The sequence below is a fragment of the Zootoca vivipara genome, chromosome 6, assembly GCF_965207765.1.
Source record: "Zootoca vivipara chromosome 6, rZooViv2.hap1.1, whole genome shotgun sequence".
NCBI lineage: Eukaryota > Metazoa > Chordata > Lepidosauria > Squamata > Lacertidae > Zootoca > Zootoca vivipara.
The window spans coordinates 1,830,870-1,852,390 of record NC_142589.1 but is presented as its reverse complement, the minus strand read 5'-3'; the positions used below and the strand labels follow the sequence as shown (position 1 = coordinate 1,852,390).

General features: G+C 48.2%; 1 protein-coding gene across 27 annotated transcripts in view; it reads left to right on the top strand.

Moving 5' to 3' along the window:
- The first annotated feature begins 5,099 nt into the window (after positions 1-5,099).
- ZMAT4 (zinc finger matrin-type 4) overlaps positions 5,100-21,521 on the top strand; it is a 186,995-nt gene continuing 170,573 nt past the window's right edge. For 15 of the 27 annotated variants that reach the window (XR_015950405.1, XR_015950408.1, XR_015950409.1 and 12 more), the window contains exon 1: positions 5,329-5,481. The gene's annotated coding sequence lies outside the window, so the exon portion shown is untranslated. Of the gene's footprint in view, positions 5,482-21,521 lie in introns of all 27 variants that reach the window. The other 12 variants (XM_088671415.1, XM_088671421.1, XM_088671412.1 and 9 more) reach the window with 8 other exon arrangements.

Genomic DNA, 21,521 nt, shown 5'->3' with positions numbered 1-21,521 from the left:
TACTGTGGAACTCCCTTCCCCAGGAGGCAGTGCTGGTTTTCGTCTCTTGGCAGTCCCCTCCTTTGGGCAGAGCTAAGTGGTGGTGATCTTATGGTGACAAATGTGTTAGAAACCCAATCCACCAGTGGCTGAAGGAATGACTCAAAGGAGTACAAACATGTCCCTATTTTCAGCTAAAATGCTGGGCTTGCCCTTCTGGAGTCCTTAGCCTTATGTATCCCTCCAGCCCATTTTGCCAGTTTCCTGCCTATAGCTTTCCTCTTTATTCAATTTTCCTGCCTGTGCCTTGACCCTTTCCTAGAGATTGCTCATGACTGAGAGTGTTCTTGATGGGATATGGAGAATAAAATCCATTTGTAAAAGGTATGTAACACCTGTGCCTAGGGCTGGGTGGATCTGTCAATTTCAGTTTCCCTGTTTCTCATTTGTTTGACCTGAAGTTCAGCACTCCACATTTCCACATCAGTTTGTGCATTTATTTATTTTTTAATTTTAAAAGTCCTCGTAAAAATTTGCAGGCATTTTAGTGCAAATGTCTCCTGATATACACATTTTTGCATGCAATTTTGCCTAAAATACATTTCTTTGAAAAGCAATCCCCCCAATATAAACTAATATATGCATATTTATGGAGACGTCGAGCATTTTTGTATGTTTTATTTGGCAGGGGAACTGCATTGCAAAATTGGGAGAAGAGTGAATTTTGAAGGATTTCGGTTTGATGTTTTGGTTAGTGCATTGTTCTGGAAAGTGTGAATAAGGTAGCTTCACCTTTAAATGTGACCTGAATGGAATTTCTCCCCCACTTACCTGAGACTATACTCTTGAAAGCTACATAGCTTGGAAATATCTCACAGACAAATCCTCAGAACGAGGCTCCTACCGCCACATCTGTAGGTTTTGGGATTGAATCTTTGCTTGTTTTTCTAAAATAGCAAACAAGGTCACCCCAAAAGTAGCCCCTTCAGCTCTTCTTTCTATTTTCACTAGTCCCAAACTCCTCCATAAATATCTCAACAATTCCCTCTTGGTTGCAGCCACATCAACAATATCTGGAGACTGGAAAACATCCTTGGGAGTTTTGATTGCACATTGGTATAAGAGTGTTCAGCATCTCGCTCACATGGAAGTGTTAAAACATGCTATGAGGAAAGTGAGGGGCCAAACAACATTAATTTGACACTGTACAGCCTTTGTCCCTAACTTTCATAAATACTACTTTTTGCGTGTTAACAACCTCAAACTACCAACCCTGGGTTTTTGAGGGACTATAGGAAATAGCTTTACTTGTTGTTGTTGTTGTTTAGTTGTTTAGTCGTGTCCGACTCTTCGTGACACCTTGGACCATAGCGCTCCTGTCTTGCACTGCCTCCCGCAGTTTGGTCAAACTCATGTTCGTAGCTTCGAGAACACTGTCCAACTATCTTGTCCTCTGTCGTCCCCTTGTCCTAGTGCCCTCAATCTTTCCCAACATCAGGGTCTTTTCCAAGGATTCTTCTCTTCTCATGAGGTGGCCAAAGTATTGGAGCCTCAGCTTCACGATCTGTCCTTCCAGGGAGCACTCAGGGCTGATTTCCTTAAGAATGGATAGGTTTGATCTTCTTGCAGTCCATGGGACTCTCAAGAGTCTCCTCCAGCACCATAATTCAAAAGCATCAATTCTTCGGCGATCAGCCTTCTTTATGGTCCAGCTCTCACTTCCATACATCACTACTGGGAAAACCATAGCTTTAACTATACAGACCTTTGTCGGCAAGGTGATGTCTCTGCTTTTTAAGATGCTGTCTAGGTTTGTCATTGCTTTTCTCCCAAGAAGCAGGCATCTTTTAATTTCGTGACTGCTGTCACCATCTGCAGTGATCAAGGAGCCCAAGAAAGTAAAATCTCTCACTGCCTCCATTTCTTCCCCTTCTATTTGCCAGGAGGTGATGGGACCAGTGGCCATGATCTTGGTTTTTTTGATGTTGAGCTTCAGACCATATTTTGCGCTCTCCTCTTTCACCCTCATTAAAAGGTTCTTTAATTCTTCCTCGCTTTCTGCCATCAAGGTTGTGTCATCTGCATATCTGAGGTTGTTGATATTTCTTCCGGCAATCTTAATTCCGGCTTGGGATTCATCTAGTCCAGCCTTTCGCATGATGAATTCTGCATATAAGTTAAATAAGCAGGGAGACAATATACAACCTTGTCGTACTCCTTTCCCAATTTTGAACCAATCAGTTGTTCCATATCCAGTTCTAACTGCAGCTTCTTGTCCCACATAGAGATTTCTCAGGAGACAGATGAGGTGATCAGGCACTCCCATTTCTTTAAGAACTTGCCATAGTTTGCTGTGGTCGACACAGTCAAAGGCTTTTGCATAGTCAATGAAGCAGAAGTAGATGTTTTTCTGGAACTCTCTAGCTTTCTCCATAATCCAGCGCATGTTTGCTATTTGGTCTCTGGTTCCTCTGCCTTTTCGAAATCCAGCTTGTACTTCTGGGAGTTCTCGGTCCACATACTGCCTAAGCCTGCCTTGTAGAATTTTAAGCATAACCTTGCTAGCGTGTGAAATGAGCGCAATTGTGCAGTAGTTGGAGCATTCTTTGGCACTGCCCTTCTTTGGAATTGGGATGTAGACTGATCTTCTCCAATCCTCTGGCCATTGCTGAGTTTTCCAAACTTGCTGGCATATTGGGTGTAGCACCTTAACAGCATCATCTTTTAAAATTTTAAATAGTTCAGCTGGAATATCATCACTTCCACTGGCCTTGTTATTAGCAGTGCTTTCTAAGGCCCATTTGACTTCACTCTCCAAGATGTCTGGCTCAAGGTCAGCAACCACACTACCTGGAGAAGGAACTGGCAAGCCACTCCAGTATCCCTGCCAAGAAAACTCCATGGACAAAGACAACAGCTTTACTTAGTGCTTATCTAATCATCATCATCATCATCAACAACTTAGAATGATCAGGAACATAACAGAGTAAATCCTATTGAACTCAGTGGGACTTAGTTCTGAGTAAAAATGTCTAGGATTGCAGTGTAAGGCTGCCCAGGCTTGACCCAGTTACCTGGGAGTAAGCTCCATTGAGTACTTCTGAGTAGACAGTGTAAGGCTCCATTTACAATAAAGGAATCTACACTCCAAGTGTTTCCTACAAAATGCCTGGCTGTTGAAGCATTGTAATTAAAGAATTTAAAGTGGATTGGTTACATTTTCCTTCAACAATATAGGAAGGTGTAACGTCCATCTCGCCAAGCACAGGGAGCAGCAGTGGGTCTGAAGCAGCCAGGGGGGAGGGGAGAGACTCGGAGGGAGAGAGAAGCCAGCGTGCGGAACAATGGGAAAGCTCAGGGGAGGAGAGATGTAGGCAAGCAGGGCCGGCCCTACGGCCAGGCTGGGTGGCGCAGGGCACCAGGGCGCCTGCCCGCCAGGGGGGGCCCGCGCAGCTGCGCCTGCCCGCCTGCCTGCCTGCTGTGTGCTACACCCGCCCGCAGAGCTCCGGCTGCCCGTGCAGCTCCGCCCGCCACGCGGGGAAACGGGGCAGGGCGGGGGCGCTGGAGGGATCCGTCGCACCACGGCGCCAAGGCGCCAAATATACTTAAGACGGCCCTGTAGGCAAGGACTCAAGGATGCTGGAGAGCCCTTCCACTGCCTTGACCAGGAGGAGGCTGAGAGGGCATTGCTCCTTCCGGCGCAAGAGTTAAGGAGAGCACCGTGACGCAGGTCAAGGGGGAGGCGTTTTGGGGTGCCCAGACTACTTTGCTGGCGTAGGAACAGACATACACCATTGCCGGATTCTGATTCGGAATGAGAGGTCATGTTTTAAGCTGTCTCTGCACTGTAAATACTTTGCACAATAAAAGTCTTTAAAGACAAACTGGACTCAAGCGGAGTTACTCTAGAGTAGCCACAACGGCCCTCTGACAGAAGGGCTTTGTATGCCAGCTTCACAATTTCCTTCCTTGGGTGCAGGTATTTTATTTTCTGTATAAACAGGACTCTGTTTTTGTACCCACACCCACCACTTTTAATTGTTCTCCAAGATGGAGGCTAAAGGAAAACCGGGACATTCTGGGATCAAATCAGAAACTGGGATGGTTTCTGTAATTCTGGGACTGTCCCTGGAAAATTGGGACACTTGGAGGGTATGTGGAGCTGTAGTCCAAAACATCTGGAGGGCATCAGCTTGCAGAAGGCTAGAATTGGGAAATCCTGGGGGAGATAGGCAAATAGTCTGACCTGGGTAGAAGGCACCTTCCTACATTCTTCCATGTTTCAGAATGAAAGAAAAGTGAGGCTAAAAGCAGAAAATGAAGAAGATCTAAAGGGAGGGTCTGCTCTGATTTGGAGGGGGAGCATGGAAGAAAATATACTATGTGGCAAGTCCAGCTTCCTGAGATTTACAGCTTGTTTTTTTTAGAAGCAACTTTCTTCTAATGGCTGTGAAGAATAAGGATAGGGAAGAAATTAAATTCAGTGCACATTTAAGGACAAATTGACCTAATTCACACTTGCCAGAACAATACATGAACCAAAACACGGCTGTCCAATGACATTTGCATTTCTGTGAATTTTGTGATACATTTCGCCAGCCAAGTATTGAGTCCAAAAATGCTTGAGTCAATAAATCACTGGAGTAAAGTGTGCATAGAAATGCACGTATCAGTGAAAATGAGAAACAAGAATGCATTATTTTAGGAACAAAGTTGTGGAAAATTGCACACTGATTTGGAAATGTGGAAAACTGAACTCAAGAGGGGGAAATGAGAAACCTACAGATTCCTGCAGAGGCAGGGGACACTTGCTGAAATCTCTGAAGCCGGATGGGCAGCCCAAGGAGGTTTTGGTTTTGCCAGTTGTCAGAAACAGGCAGTTCAGTGTCTCTTCTAATAATCCCTTGTCCCTCTGTATGATCAGAAGAAATGGTGTAAATTTATACAAAAAAGCAAACACCCCCCAAATAAATTATGCAAAACTCGCATAAAATATGCAGGTTGCAGAAATCAGCTGGGCACCAATGCGATTTGCTACGAAAATATACTACTGTACTGAGGAGCTGACATGATTCCCATTTCTCAAAGGGGCTCGCAGGGCACGTGACCTGCCTCCATTCCAACCTCAGTCAGAGAACTTCCTTTGTTTCCCTTGACACCAGTCGGCACATCGCAAGATCCAAAGCTTGTCTACGGAACACATAATTAGCCTTCCCCAATGCTCTTGATAACAACAGCAGCTAAACAGAAAGGGAGGCTGCACTGAAGCCGAGATGGGCTAGCACAGGATCGACCAGCCAATCGGAGCCCTGGAGGTGGGGCTTGAGATCTGGCAAATAATTACTAGATGCATTTCCAGCCCAGTTGGTCTGGGCTGCTGAAAGATCTGGCTGCAGAGTGAGAGGGAAGCAGGAATCTAAGCACCGGTGTTGGTGGAACGCTGCTGTGGCATCAGCCCTGGACTGGTTCCTGCTGCCTCCTTCCCGTCTTCCTTAGTAAAAGGTACTGCCATCTGGGTGGATCATACAGGCTGGGTCTGTGATGCTTTAGCAGGCAGAGAAAAGTTTTTATGAGGAATATTTCTGCCGCTTGTGTGGAGAAGGAAAAGGGTCTGGTAGCTTCTCTTCTTTGCCTGGAAAAACAGCAGCAACAATTTGGTACCTCTGTATTGCTACCCCCTTCCTAACGTTAGGATGGGGTTATCCAGGGCAGGGGGATGTGTAGGACTGGCTGGTAGGGGGATGTACAGGTGCCTGTAAAAACAGCAGCAACTACAAGTCTGAGCCTTTTGAATGCTGTGTGTGAGTGAGCAGCAGCAAGGTCCAAAGCGTTGCCAAGTCTGATCATCCTTGTTGTGCTGTATGCAATCCTCCAATGTGTGCTAATGCAGAGGTAAATCCCACTGTGTTCAGGGGTGCTTACTCCTGAGTAAATATGGGCACCATTTGAATTCAGAACTTTAGAGGGGGCCTTGTCAAACTTGGACTAGTCCCTCCCCAAGATCCTGGCTTGTCCACGTGAAGTTTGTTTAGTACATTGCAGATGTCTGCAGACAGGCAGCCAGGCAACGGTGCTCTCTGGTTTGCAAGCAAAAAAATGTTGACATTCAGGGACCATTCAAGGGCTGTTAGAAAGCCACCCTTGCAAGGAAGGGAGGGCATCCTGGACTTAGAACAGTTAAAACAACAGGAGGAGGAATTTGGGAAAGCTTCTTTTGTCACAATGCTTCTAAACCAGGTGTGGGGGACCTGTGGGGCCTCCCAGATGTTGCTGGACTCCAGCTCCCACCATCCTTCACCCTTCATCCTTGGCCATGCTGGCTTCCGAGGCTTCTGGGAGTTGTAGCACAGCAGCATCAAGAGGACCAGAGGTTGTTACCCCCTTCTGAGATAGCAAATGCTGCTTGAGCGCTCCTGTCCTGCACGTAACCTGTGATCCTCTGGAGCCCCCATCCCAAGCCTCCTTGAAGTGGCCCACAGAGGGCTGTGTATAGAGAGCGCCTGGCATTTGGCTTCTGCAGTTGTGTGTTCTGAGCCCATGCTGTTGGCCTGGATATAGGCAGGAGCTCAGAGCACACCTCAGCAGGTTGCCTATGGTGGGTATGCATTATGTCTTTTCTAACTGGGCTTGCTCCTGTGCCTTTAAGAGCTGCCTGACCCACAGAAATTTAATAGGTAAATATTTGCTCAGCACTTCTCCCCATCCTAGGAAAAGTGTCACCTGCCAAATCTCTCTAAGGTTACTCATTTAAATAAATTTCAGGTGAGGATGTGGTGTAGTGGTTAAGAGCAGTAGACTCTGAATCTGGGGAACTGGGTTCGCGTCTCCGCTCCTCCACAAGCAGCTGCTGGGTGACCTTGGCCTAGTCTCTCAGCCCCACTCACCTCACAGAGTGTTTGTTGTGGGGGAGGAAGGGAAAGGAGAATGTTAGCCGCTTTGAGACTCCTTCGGGTAGTGATAAAGCGGGATATCAAATCCAAACTCTTCTTCTTCTTCTACTGCTATTACTATTATTCAAAGGGTGTCCACTCTCACTCTCTGAATTGCCAACCCTCAGTAATATGAAACCTCAGTTTAAGGAACTCTGGGCTGGGGGAAATAGGATAAAAACCAAAAGACTGGAGAAGAGGTTTCACACATGCAGCTTCAAATAATGGCCATGAGCCTCACACTGTTTCAGTGCATGTGTGGACATTTCCAATGTGGGATAGAAAGCACCAATTCTCATTAGAAAGGATGTTCTAGCCAGGATAGATTTTGCTTTTGAATTGCAATTGGGGGACATTGAGGGCAATGGCTTTCTTATGCCTCGTGTGTGAATACAGCCCGGGAGAGCAAAAACAGATTGGGCAATATTATAGCAGCTGTGTTTTCATAGGTGGAGAGGGCTGGATTTGAACTTGGGTCCTTTTACCTAATAAAACCAGCTTTCAACATGTGTCTGAGGCAAAGAGAACATTAAATCTGCCCCCAAGCCAAGCCCACAGCCTTTGATGTGTGTAGGGCTGAGCATGTGAACCTGCCTGGTCTACATTTCTAGCCCAGCATTATCAGCTCCTCTGAAATTCAGCAGCTTACAATGATCTTGAGCAAAGTTCCTTCCCGGCTCCCTGTTATCAAGGGAAGAACCTGGGACATTTTGCGTGCTGGCAAATGCTTTGCTTCTGAGTTACGGCCTGTCCATTTGTGGTCCCAGGCTGATGGGTTAGTGAGGTTTCTGGTTCATCTCCCCATATTGGCTTGCTTATCCGTATAGGAATGGAGAGCAGTGGTGCCTGGGTATGCTTGCTCAGATTGATCTGGTGTGTCCAATGTACCCGTGGGCTGGAGAATGAGGAGTCTTCTTTAAGAGTGGTCTGGGGGAGGCAATGTTTGCTGCAGCATGCTCATTTTTATATTGCCAGCTGCAGGCCCAGTTCCAATGGGTGAGGCAGGTTTTTTGAAGCACTACCAAAACCTGTTGAAGCTATTTGGTCAGCAACCACAGGAGGCTGAGGGAGCACACCATTGCCAATGATGCCTCCACATGCAGGTTCTCTGGGAAGACCCCTCCTCCCCACACACAAGCAATAACCTGTGCACAGACCAGGTGTGTAGCAAGGGAGGGGCATAGGGGGTGGGCTGCCCCTAGCTCCACTCTGGCGGGGGCTGCACAGGGGCAGCGCCCCCAGCCCCTGGCCCACCCCTCGCCTCCTCCGCCCGAGCAGGAAGAAGCAGAGCAGGTTGCCGGGGAGCGGCGGCAAACTGCTCCGTAGCATGCTCTGCTTCAGAGCGCCCAGGCCGAGCAGAGGAGCAGCGCCCACTTGGATGGGCTGTGCATGTGTGGATGTCACAACGCATGCGTCATGACGCATGTGCGCTGCGGAGTGACGCCCCACCCCCAGGGAGTGCCGCCCTGGGCAGCCAAGGGGCCCCATTCGCCAATGACACAGACTCTGGCTTTCCCTAAGAAAGGGCTTTCAGTTTTGCCAGGGACAGGAATGGCACCTCTTCATCCCGGCCTTTGGCACCAGAGGTCTTTATACAGTATTTTAAGACCCGTCTTGTTCTTTTAATTGCATTGGCTTTGAACTGATTTTAAAATTGCGTGTTTTTAATTTCTGAAGCCCACCCTGGGACCTCTTGGGTGAAGGGCAGATCAGAAACTGAAATGCTAATACTTCTACCAATAATCAGCACCATCAATGAACAAGCCTTAACAAAGAATAACAGCAATTGGCTGCTTGCTGCCCCTACACCCCCCCCCCCCGCGCGTGTGTATTCTTGCACAAACGTGTCCATATAAGCCTCACCAGGCAGCCCCACCCCCCTCAGGCCAGAGAGAGGCGGAGAGTGCAGGGCGATCTTCTCGCTCTCAGCGATTCCTCCCCCCGCCCCAATCTTTGAATGTATCGGTGGCTCCATTGGATGGGCAAAAGCGAGCATTTGACGAAGCGTAAGAGAGTTGCGGGTTTCTAAAGGCAGTGGACGGATTCCTCCTTGAGAGTCCGTTTGCTTGCCGGAGACTGCAGAATTTGTTCGGCTGCCAACTGGGAAAGGCTTTTGACTTGATACAGAATATTAGGAGAGATGCTTTGAAAGAGGGTTGCAGACAAATGACTCATCTGCTGTAGGAAGAGAACAACAGAAGGATTGGGGGGGGGGAGCTTGAGAAAGGAGAAAAAGGTACCTCTCACTTTCCTGGGTGGGGGTGAGGAGGAGAATACCTGTCTGTAGCTGAAGAGGGAGCTGCATCAGGAACTGTGGCAGCACAGAGATCACACCTGCTCACCTGCCGAGAGGGTTGCTGCAGCACAGGCGTTTCCACCCGGATGACTTCTTACATTGCTCTCGTGTGAGGGGTCTGAGTTGGCAGGTAGTTTGGGGGAGAGCCCTGGTGGGCCATAGATGTTCTGATCCACCCAAGAAAGGGAGTGCTAAGCAAGTCCCCTTGCCTCAAATGCCCCTCCCTCTGCACTTGTCGCCTCTGGCATATTGTTTGGGGGTGGGGGGGGGGGTGGAGTGCAGGCAATGCTCTCAGTAGCAGCAAATGAGGATGAAGCTTCTGTACCTTTAATCATAGAATTGCAGAGTTGGAAGGGACCCAAATGGTCATCTAGTCCAGTGTTTCTCAACCTTTTTTGGGCCACGGCACATTTGTTCTATGAAAAAAAATCCCGCGGCACACCAACTCTGTGCCGCCCTATATTTAGTTTAGTTTGGAGGGGAGACGTAAAGCATGCCACTGAAGAACTGCTGCGCGGTAGCCAGGCAGACCCACCAGGCGCTCTCACCTGGGTTGGAGGGTGGCGAGGGGCCCTCTCCTCCCTATCTTTCCCTTTTTCCCTCACCTGGGGGGGGCCTCCCTCCTTTTCCTCTTCTCCTGGGGCGGCTGGGGTGGCGACGGCTGCGGCGACGAGGCAGGGAGGTCCCGGGCTTCGGAGCTCTTCCCGGCCGCAGGCGGGCTCGCTGGGGGGCTTTAGCGGCTCCCCGTTTGATCCGTCGGGCGATTCCGATGCCCACGCGGCTGCCGCGGAGCCCAGGGGTCCGCCGATCCTCCGGCCGGGCGCCTTCGTTGTCGCTCCGGTGGGGTCGCGGGGGGGCCTCCAGCAGCTCCCCGGTCGATCCGCCGGGCTCGCTTGGCGCCCGCGTACCGGCGGCGGCGGTTCCGGCGGTCCGGAGGCTAGGCTGGCGGCACAGGCATGCTGGTCGCTCTCAGGAGCTTCGCGCCACCGTGCCGCGCGCCATCTTGCCTCGCCGGAAGTCCGTCAGCGCCCTTCTCCTCGCCGCACGTGGCGGCACACCAGCCAGTGTCTCACGGCACACTACTGTGCCACGGAACACCGGTTGAGAAACGCTGATCTAGTCCAATCCCCAAAGCAGTTGTGTAGCCGAGGGAACTTCAGGAGGTGTCAGTAGAATTTGTGTGGAGAGGGTAACAACGTTTAGATTTCTAGGCATTGAGTTACAGGAGGATCTGTCCTGGAGTGTTAATACGAGGGGGCTTGTGAAGAAGGCGCAGCAGAGACTGTATTTTTTGAGAATTTTAAGGAAAAACCATCTTCCACAAAAGCTGCTGCTTGCCTTCTATCACTGTGCCATACAGAGCGTGCTCACGTACGGTTTATGTGTGTGGTATGGAAGCTGTACTTCCCAGGACAGAGCAGGGCTGTGTAGAATTATTAAAACAGCAGAGAGCATTATTGGCTGCTCACTCACCACCTTAGAACAAATTTACACCACCACGTGCCATAGAAAAGCACTAGATATATCAAGAGATGCAACGCACCCTGGTCACCATTTCTTTCAGCTTCTGCCATCGGGACGGAGATATAGAACAATGCAGGCAAGAACGAGCCGTCTCAGGAACAGTTTCTTCTCTAGAGCAATTTTGGCCTTAAATGGAAAGCCTGGACTTTGAAGTCATCTTATTTTACTTGTTATTTTGTATTATATTTACTGTTTTTAATTAGGTTTTTATAATTTTGGATTATGCGGAATGCTTTATCGGAGTGGATGTAGCAACCGAGTAATTTCGTTGTTCCCGCAAGGGGACAATGACAATAAAGATATCTTATCTTAGAAGAAGTCGACAAGCCCTTTCCCAGCATCTGGCTCAGCCTCGTTCTCGGAGCCTCAAGTTGATGATCCATTTTGCTTCTGGGTTGCCTCTCTGAAGCTCTCAAGGAGATATCCATAAGATGATTAAAAGCCATAAAAATATTGTTCTAATGTTTTAAAAATGTAAAGGGCCACTTTGGCTGGCCAGGTGCAAAGAAGGACAGGACAAATTGTGCAGCAATAAAACTACTAGCACATTTGCAAAGCTAGGCAAGGTCCAATATGGTTTCAAATTGGATGGGGAACCTATGTTGAGATTCCTGCAAGGGGTTGGACTAGATGGTCCTCGGGATCCCTTCAAACTCCACAATTCTCTGATGACTCTGTGGGGTATAAATGAAAGTTCCCAGGAGTCATTGGGGGAAGCCACAATGTGCTTTCAATGTATGGTGTGTAGGAAGTCGATGAGAGGTGTGGCAAGAGGCCTGTCTGTCCTCTCCGCATTTGGCCACCCTATACCTGCTCCAAGGCCAGTTGCAGCAGCCCTAGTGGATTTCAGTGGAAGAAATCAAGGCAAATGCACACTCTGAGCCTCTGCATGTCTACTCAGAAGTAAGTCCCCCTGAGTTAGCTGAGGCTTCCTTGCAGGTGGATGCGCATAGCACTGCAAGCCTTATGGCTGCTGCTGAATGTTGCTTTGGCAATGTGGTGTCTTGGTGCAACCCTGAAAGATTCTCTCTGGGGGGAAACAAGAAGAAGACAATTCTAGCAGGTCTCATAAAATTCCCCAAGATAATTCTGCACCTCTCTAAATCTTACCCCTTGAAGACAATGTAGGCGTTTTTTTTAAATAAACAGTGACACAATGAATAACTTTTAAAAATAAAATACAATAAATTCTTTTTCTATTATACCTTTGGATATTTCCCGCATTTCTTGGGGGGAGGGAAATTTTAACAAGAAGAAAACCTCCTATACAACCTCCTGGGGAAGTAGTGCAAAAGGTGGGAGCAAAGTCTGGTGGCAGAATCTGTTGTAGGTGTTCCTTCCATGTTGCAGCTCTGGAAGTGTGGTGTTGTCAGAGAGCAGCGTGCAGCAGAGGATTTGTTCTGACTGAAGGTCAGAAGGATGGAGAATGCGCTAAAAAATCTAGAAACAAGTGCTGTGCAGAAATCTGTGCCTCAATTTCTCAAATGTTTCCTGCCTCTGCGAAAGAGACTTCCATTCCCACACCTGCTTCCTTCACAGCTCCCTTGGGGATTTCATTATAGTTTCTGTGGCTGAGCCCTTGCCCTTGTGAGGTGGTCAAGTGTTGCACCTGTCTTTTTATTTTCAGTTAGCATTTCTCCAGCATTCTATGCCCCCCCCCCACCCAGCTGCCTACACTTCTTGGTTCAAAAAAGCCTCCTCGGAGGGCCTCTTCCCCCTGGTGAGATGAACTGTGGACCAAGAGAAAGGCCACTTACAAACATTCAAAAGTAAGGTGAGCTCAACTGCACCTGACCCAGGAGAATCTCACTGAAATTTTCTCTCTCTGGTCATAATTTTCAAATACCATTTGCTTTCTCATTAAATGATGAGCAGGGGCCTCCAGGAGAAAAATTTGGCACAGCAATAGTAGAGACAGCCAACATTCCTGGGGCAAATCCTTCTTGTTGCATGTTTCAGGATTTATTGGTGTGGATCGTCATGGATGTTGCTCTAGGCATCCCCAAACTGCGGCCCTCCAGATGTTTTGGCCTACAACTCCCATGATCCCTAGCTAACAGGACTAGTGGTCGGGGAAGAGGGGAATTGTAGTCCAAAACATCTGGAGGGCCAAAGTTTGGGGGTGCCTGCTCTAGAGACTCACTTTGCCATGTTTGACCCAAGAGTTCTGGTTGGTGCTTGCTCAAGTTTTTTTGAGGAGGTTATCTGCTATCGGGGGAAAGGCAGATGAAGATTAAAGGGGGAGTGTATATGAACAAAGATCCTAAATCACACCAGTCTCTCCCCACCTTCAGAATGTTCTGTTTGGGGGCTGTCTATGTATCTTCTCCGTTTTACTTATATTTGTTTATCTCCTTTCCTACTGGTGAGTTAGGTTGGGTTAGGCTGAGAGACTGTGCCAGGTCCAAGGTCTGTCAGCTGAGCTTTGTAGCTGAGAGGGGGATTTGAACCCAGGTCTCCCAGACTCTAGTCCAGCACTTTGACCACTACACCACACTAGCTGTGTCCTGAGAAGACCTCATTGAAGGGCAATGACTTTATTAGGCCAGCCAAAATGTCACAAAATTGTAAGCAACTTTTGAGTTTTCCAAAACTCTTCAGACTGGATGGTGAGTAAAGGGGCAGGGAAGGGGACAAGAAAGTGGGCTTGGATATTTAAAGAAGGGATGGGAACTTTTTCAGAGAATTGGTTGTTAGGTGTTTTTTCATCTCTGAATCCCTAGTGTAACCTGGAACTTGCATAAACATCTTAAAATGACCTTAACAGACTAGACAACTGGGCCAAAGCAAACAAGATGAATTTTAACAGGGAGAAATGTAAAGTACTACACTTGGGCAAAAAAAGAGAAAGGCACAAATACAGGAGGGGTGGCAGGGAGGAGGCTCCGGGCGCGGCACGGCATGGTGGAGGTGCCCTCCAGAACGTGGTGCCGTGGCGCCTTGCACCAGTAGCCTCTATGGCTAAGACACCCCTGATCAGGGTGGCTTAACCTAAGAGCCAGGGTGGTGTAACAATTAGATTAGAGGACTGAACTGAGACCTGGGAGACCAGGGTTCAAATCCCGGCTCTGCCATGAAGCTCACTGGGTGACCTTGGGCCAGTCATTCTGCCTCTCAGCCTAACCCACCTCACAGGATTGTTGTAGGGATTAAATGAGGATTGGAAGAACCATGTATGCCACTTGGAGCTCCTTGCAGAAAAAGGTGGGATGGAACTGCCATAGGTTCCAGCTGTTGGGAATCGCAAGTGAGGAAAGTGCTGCTGCCGCGGCTGCACTCAGCTGCACGCTGCAGGATTCCTATTGGGGCATCCGGTAGGCCAAGGTGAGAACCGGACTCTAGACTAGATGGACTCCTTTTGGCCTGATCCATCTTCTGATGTTCATCCCCACCACCCAATTTTCTGCTCAACTACATTTTCGCTTGTGGAAGAAAAGAACTAAGCAGCTTGCCGGGAAAGTGTTAAGCAGCCCCTTCTAACTCATCCAGTCAGTCTTGCACTAAAGACCCAGCCTTCCATGGGTTCTCTTCCAGTTTCTTGACAACATTTCTCTAAGGAAAAGAGTGCAAATATTCTGCTCTTTTCGGAAGGCATTTAGAAATGTTTGGGATGGAGTTCCTCCTATGTCTGCTGCTCTTGGTCCAAAGTGCAGTTAGTGGGAAGCTGTGGAGACAGCCTTGTGTCGCTTCCTGCTAGCCCCCCTTCCCAAAATACTTTGAGTGACAAGATGCAAAGAGATGTGGTGTTTCTCCCAAGGCATTCCAGGAAGTGTGGCCGGTGGGCAGATGCAGACAGAGAGTTTTCCATAGCAGCTGGTTTGCAGGAGCAGCCATGGGTTCACCTCTCCCAGACTAGATTTCCATCTCTAGCCTTTGCTGAATTCAGAAACTTAGGAAGCTGTCCTGTACGGAGTCAGACAGTTTGGTTCCATCTAGTTCAGTATTGTCAACACTGGCTGGCAGCATATCTCCAGGGTTACAGACAGGAAACATTCCCAGCCCAAACTGGAGATGCTGGGGATTGAACTTGGGAGCTTCTGCATGCAAGGCAGTTGCTCTACCACTGGGCTCTGGCCTTTCTCCAGTTCTGACTATACAGAAGTCATTCATTCCCTCCCCTCTCCCCAAATTGCCAGGGGCAGCATGAGATTGTGCCTTTGTGCAAGACAGAAGGTTTGATTAAGGTTATGTTGTTGTTGTAGTTGTTGTCTCTTAGGCATGCTCACAGAATTTGATTTATATGAATTCTGAAGCAAACTGATCCACTCTGCATGTCAGGGACCAACATGTGGATCAGGACGTCCGTGGAGTGTCTTGGATTCTGAGCCATTTTTGTGGCTCAGAAAGGTACCAAAATGCTCTTAAAATGTGCACTGTTTAGAAATGCATACATTGAGATAAAGTACATGTTTCAATAGTATTTTGAGAGAACATTTTAAATATGCAGCTTCATGAGTCTTTATTTTTTTTAAAATGCAGCTAATAATTGGAAATACGATGGAAAAGATGTATGCATGGATACAGGCAGAACCTGCCCAGACCAGAAAGAGGCTGATTTGTTGTAAATTTTGAAGCATTTCCAGGCTCCATATTTCCTAAACTATACTGCTATCGCCATGATAATATTCTCAGGTTCACCTTGGCTCACCCCAAAGCTCTGTTTCTCAACTTAGGTTAGTCTGACATTCAGGGCTTACCTTGGGCATTTCATAATTTATAAAATTGCAATGCAGTCCCACGTATTGCTACAAAGCATTGATTTCACCCCCTCCCCACCTCCCAATGGCTGTTGCATCTGGCATAGATGTAACCCCACAGCCGGGGGGGGGGGGTGGAAGAGGGAGAAGGAGGGCAGGAGAATAATACTCTTTCAGATCCTGTTGAACTCAACACATGCCTTCTGCTATTCATCCATGCATCTTTTTAAATAAACAGAATTGACTCAGTCCCATCAGATCCCCAACAGCTGAGATTAAAATAGGACTGTGTTGTTGTTGTTAAATCTGTTATAAACTGCAGGAGACCTATTTCTGCCTTCTGGTCCTGATGGTTGCCAGCTTTTTAAGCAGCCCTTGCTGCTGTGTTTTTAGCTGTGGCTTGATCACAGTATGCCCTGGAAAGAAATTATATCACTTGCAAACACTGTTCTCCTGTGTGCACACACCTGCATGTACACCCCAATTCTCATGAAAATTCACCAGCATTTTAATACAAAATTCTCCAAATGGTCTTCAATTTTGCCTAATGTACACATTTTTGCAAATCATTCCCCCAAAATATAGCACATGTTTTTGTTATTTCTGCTAATATGTACATTTTTATTAACGCCGTACCCTAGTATATTGTTGCATGCCATGTCAATCTCTGAGCAATGTGAGATTCCAGTCACGCTTACTCAAGGTCTGTGTTTCCTTTTGGAAATGAGCATCAGCACTCCAGGAGGGTCTTGCTTCCTCCATAGGTGCAGCCCTTGATCCAAACAGTCATCCTGTTCTGTCTACTGCTTTGTGTTTCCCAGTCACTTAACTCAACTGCTGAGGGAGGGAAGGGCCCCATCCACTGGCCATCTCAGTCAGAGTCCTTTTGATGCTTGGTTTATTTAATGGCCTGCCCCCTGGTTATCAGCTCAGAAGGAAGTTGGCCTTGCTTAATTTGTTTTTAACACATGCTGATTCCTAGGGTTTAGAAAGGCGTCTAACACACAGCTTAATACACACAGGTCTGGGGAATTATAAGTGCCTCATACACAGCCTAATACACATGAGTCGGGCTTAATACACACAGGTCTGGCTATTTAGGGTGTTTGGCACCCACAAACTCATAACAATATGCATTTTACACACATTACTTTCTTGGAGAACTGCACTGCAAGATTAGTCAAAGTGTGAATGTTGAAGGATGGCTGTGTTTTGATTCCCATATTGTTCCAGAAAGCAAAAATGAAGTAAGTTTGCCTTCAAATGCAAAACTGAATCAAAATTCTGCCCCATCTCTTGCAATGGTGTAGTACAGTGGGACTCAGCTTTGGGACTTTTTTCAGAGCAGGAGGGATGCCATTATTGAGAGTATCTGGGTCAGAATTAAGGGAGAGAAAAATAACAGTGATCTCATTGTGGGAGTTTACTATAGATCCCCAAGCCAAACTGACGACACAGATGATGCCTTCCTGGAACAGATGACCAAGCATTCAAAAGGAAGTGAGATAGTAGTAATGGGGGATTTCAACTATCCTGATATTTGTTGGATGTCAAACTCAGCCAAGAGCATAAGGTCAAACAGATTCCTCACTGGCCTTGCAGACAATTTCATTGTCCAGAGAGTGGGAGAAGCAACAAGAGGATCAGCCATTTTAGATCTGGTCCTAACCAATAGTGATGACCTGGTTAGCGGGGTAGAAGTAGCAGGATCATTAGGTGGGAGTGATCATGCTCTTCTGGAGTTTCTTATTCAGCGGAAAGGAGCAACCAAGCATACTAAGACCCAAATCCTAGACTTTAAGAAAGCCGACAGGGCTGTCTTAAGCGCCCCTGGCGCCGTAGTGCGCCGGATCCCTCCCGCCCCATTTCCCAGCGCGGTGGGCGCTGCCACAGGCGCTGCTGTGCGGCGGGCGGACGCAGCGCGGTTGCCGTGGGCACAGCTGTGCAGCGGATCAGCCGGCCAGCGGGTGGGCGCAGCTCACGGCGCCCTCCTGGTGGGCCGGCGCCGTGGTGCCCTGCGCCACCCAGCCTGGCCGTAGGGCCGGCCCTGAAAACTTAGGGAAATGCTGGTTGAGATCCCATGGACAGAAATATTAAAAGGGAAGGGAGCTCATGATCGTTGGGAGTTTGTTAAAAGGGAGATATTAAAAGCACAACTTCAGGCAATACCAATGAGACGGAAACATGGAAGGTGCCTAAAGAAGCCAGGGTGGCTATCTGAATGTTTTGGACTATGTGAGCAGTGCTCAAATTACTTAAAACAGGTAAGAGATAAAAACTATTAGTTAAAATGTGATTATATCCTACATAACTAAAAGACAGAAACAGGGACAAATGGTTAAAAGCGACTATAAGGGAGGGAGTGCGAAGCAGCCCAGGTCCTTTTACGTGATGCCCATTACGGTTTGCCACTCTCCTTAAAAAGCTACTTGCATGTTGGTTGTGCAAGTTCATCCTTTGTCATGTGTGTGAAAATGAGCCATCACGCATTAATCACCATGGAAAGAACATTTGTATCAACCAATGTCAACTCAAACAGAATGCTTGTAACAGAGACATTTAGCCGATTCAGCTCAGTGCAATCGCATGGCAAGAGATAAAGTGATGGACTGCATAGGCGAGCCAGATCTTTGTCATAGAAACTCTTCAGTAAACAAAAATGGAGTAATCACACTGATCACGTGGTGACATTGTGGAGGACAAGTAAGGGTCTCCTCCCTCCCTCCCGCCCTTTACTGTGCCGAATTGGCAAGTAAGTTTTGACTCACCCCAGCTATTTTGTAGCAGGAATCTTATCATGCTTGTAAGCCCCCCTCTCCGTTTCATCTCCAAATGAGGCAGATTACTGCTAAAGCGGCCCTCAAGATCTCTCTCTGTGGCCCTTGGAACTCTCTCCAGGCCAACCCTCCCTAGCCACACCCCCTCTCTCCAGGCCAACCCCCCCCCTGTCCTGCTTGCAGCCTCCTGGAATGTCTTTGCCTACCTGGAATGTGCCCTTGAACTCTGAAAATGCCTGCCTCAGTGGAGGAGAGAGGAAGTGTGCAAAAACTACCCTACTGGGCAAAGGTGAACATTGCTTCAATTGCCTGCCCAGTTTTGCCTCTTGCCACCCCCCCCACTGCTATGTGGCCCCTGAAAGGTTGTCCAGATGGGAAGGTGAAAGAGCCCCCTAGTCTTTGATGTTTGCCCAAAGCTCCGTCCGCTCCTGGTCACCTTGGCATCAAAGTGCTGGCTGGCACTTTTGCCGCATCTGCTCAATGTGCTGATGCTCTTGCTTTCCTCCCAGCAGTCAGAGCCCCTGCTGGCGCCAGCTGCCAGGTAACATGACCTGCGCAGCTGAAACGCAGACGTGGGGCTCAAGGCTGGCTGCGGGGGTGGGGGGGGTGCCGTTTTCTCTGGGAGTCTTGTTGCTCACGTACATATTTATTAATTAAAAGGAAATAAAGTTGTCAAGGGATATCTAGTTCACAGAATGTCCTTGACTTGAGGAAACACTCCCTGGGGAGCCATCCCTAATGCCTCTCTAATTTTATTGCTGGCTTAATTTCTTGTTAACTGCAATGCTCTTGTTTCTTCCCCGGTCGTCAGTTTTGTCTCATTTAGCAAAAGGTAGCTAAAGAGAACATATTTTTTCCTATGGAAATGCAACTGCTGTTCTTTCCTTATAGCATGGCCTTCCCCAACTGGGAGCCCTTCCACCAACGCTTTGGATCACAGCTCTCATTAGCCCTGGTCAGTGTGGCTGTGACCACATGAGCCCCACCATCATAGGGCCTTGTTGGCTGGGGAGGATGGGCACCAGGTTGGGAAAGGCTGCTCTAGCACCTCTCTCAACGCACCGATGTGCAGCATCCCTGGCCACACGCTCTGATTTGCAGGGCCTGCAGCTCTTTTCCTGTGCTTCTCTCTGCTTCATGGTTATTCTTCCACTTGGGGGCACAAACGGTAGTTGAGAGGGCTTAGGAGGTAAGAAGGTTGCCTTCCATTAAGCGCTTTCAGTTGATTCATAGATTCTGAAGGATCACCTAGTCCAACTCCCTGCAATGCAGGAATCTCAGCTAAAGCATCCATGACAAATGGCCTTTCAACCTCTGCTTAAAAACCTCCGAGGAAGGAGAGTCCACAACCTCCACTGTCAAACAGCTTTTACTGTCACAATGTCCCTCCTCCTCCTCATCACCACCATCATCTGATTTTTTAGTATTTATTTGTACCCTGCTGATCTGACTGGGTTGCCCCAGGTATTCTGGGAAGGTTTCCTGAATATATAAAAACACACTAATACATTAATGTTAATACATTAAACTTCCATATACAGGGCTGCCTTCAGAGGTTTCCTAAATGTTATAGTCGGAATCTCCTTTCTTGTAATATGAAGCCGTTGATTCAAGTCCTACCCTCCAGAACTGGAGAAAACATATCTCCTTTCAGTCTCCTCTTCTCCAGGTTGAACACACCCAACTTCATCAACCATTCCTCATAAGGAACCCTTGACCAGACCCTTGACCATCTTGGTCACCCTCCTCTGTCCATGTTTCAGCATGTGATGCCCAGTTGCTGTGAGAGTTTCACGTTGGGTTGTGTGACCTGTGCTGAATAAGATAAGAAAGCATATGGAAGAGAAGGAAAATAGATCCCTCTGGGTTGGTCACAAGCACCTCGTATTTGTTGGCACTGGAAATGCTCCATAGCAATCCTGACCAGTAGCCGTGGGCAGTGGTAGCCTCCACTGAATTGGGACCATTTGTGCAGGGGCTCTGCCAATGAGCAAGACTCCTTCGCCAGAATGAGAAGCGGACAAAAGACCAAGTGGGGAGCCAGGAGATTTCTTGGTCTGAATCTCACCCCTGCAGTAAGCTCACTACTAAGTTACCACAAGGCAGCCACCAGAGGTGCGGGCAGATGAATCTGTCAATTTTGGCTCCCCTCTGTTCTCTGCATTTCTACATCAATTTGTAAATTCTTTTTTTTTTAGTCATCGTGAAAATTCACCAGCATTTTAATGTGAATTTCTCCATAATGTAAATAATTTTGTTTACATTGTTGCAAACTATATCCCCTAAACAATGCATTTTTGTGTGTGCATTGCTAAGTACACTTTTATCCAGGTGTGCGTCTGTGTACACCTTACTTGGCTGGAGAACTATGCTGCAAAATTTAGAGAATTGTGGGTTTCAAAAGATGGCTGAGTTTCAGTTTGTGAATTAGGTAAGTCCACCTTCAAATGTTTGGCTTTTTAAAGTAATTTTTATTAATTTCTTTTTTTAACACAATATTTCCAACACTAGTGTCTTTCAGCCCATTTAATAAACGGGCGCTAGAACATTCGGCCTTTTTCGGTGGCAGCGGCGCGTGGGGGGCTTTTATTCCTTGTCTAATTGATTGTTCCTCCCCCCCTCCCTTTGATCCTTAATTTATCCCTAATTTTCTCCCCCCCCCCCGTTCCCAAACCCCAAGCACAAAGCCCTTTTTACCTTTACAGCCCGGGCTCGGCTGGGGGGTGCGGGGGGTATTTCTTCCTTTACCCCCTCCGAAGATTGTGTTTGGAGTGCGGATCCCTCCCCACCCTGTTTTCGCACGCTTTTTGCGCCTGCCGTTTGGTTCCTAATTTTTCCCCGTCAATAGCGCTGCTGCTGCCAGGGCCCAGTGGCCGAATTCTGGCTCCTGGACGGCCCGGGCAGCTGCTCCGGGGTGTACGCCCAGTTTTTCGGGGTGGGGTGGGGGTGGCTCCCGCTACTTTTGTTGGCCTCCGCGGCTGTTTTTCAGTCGCCTGCTGTGTCCGGGAGGGAGCTTTGCCGTCCGGGGGGCTTGCACCCGCCCTGGCACTTTCTGAGGGTCCCGCGGTTGGCGCTGAGCATTCGGTGGCCTCCCCGCGCCTTTCCTGGCCGTTCCGGCCCAGCGGGTGTCTCCCGGTTGCTTGCGCTGTTTGGGCCTCAATTTCGGGCCTGTTAGTGAGGAGAAGCTGGGGCCTCGATTTTTTTGGTCGTCCTGGCTTCCTCCTCAGGCCCTTGGGCACGTTGAGAGAGGGCCTGCTCCTGCCTTCCACCTGGTGGCCTCTGTTTTAACTGCTTATTGAGCCAGTGCAGGGCAGAGGGG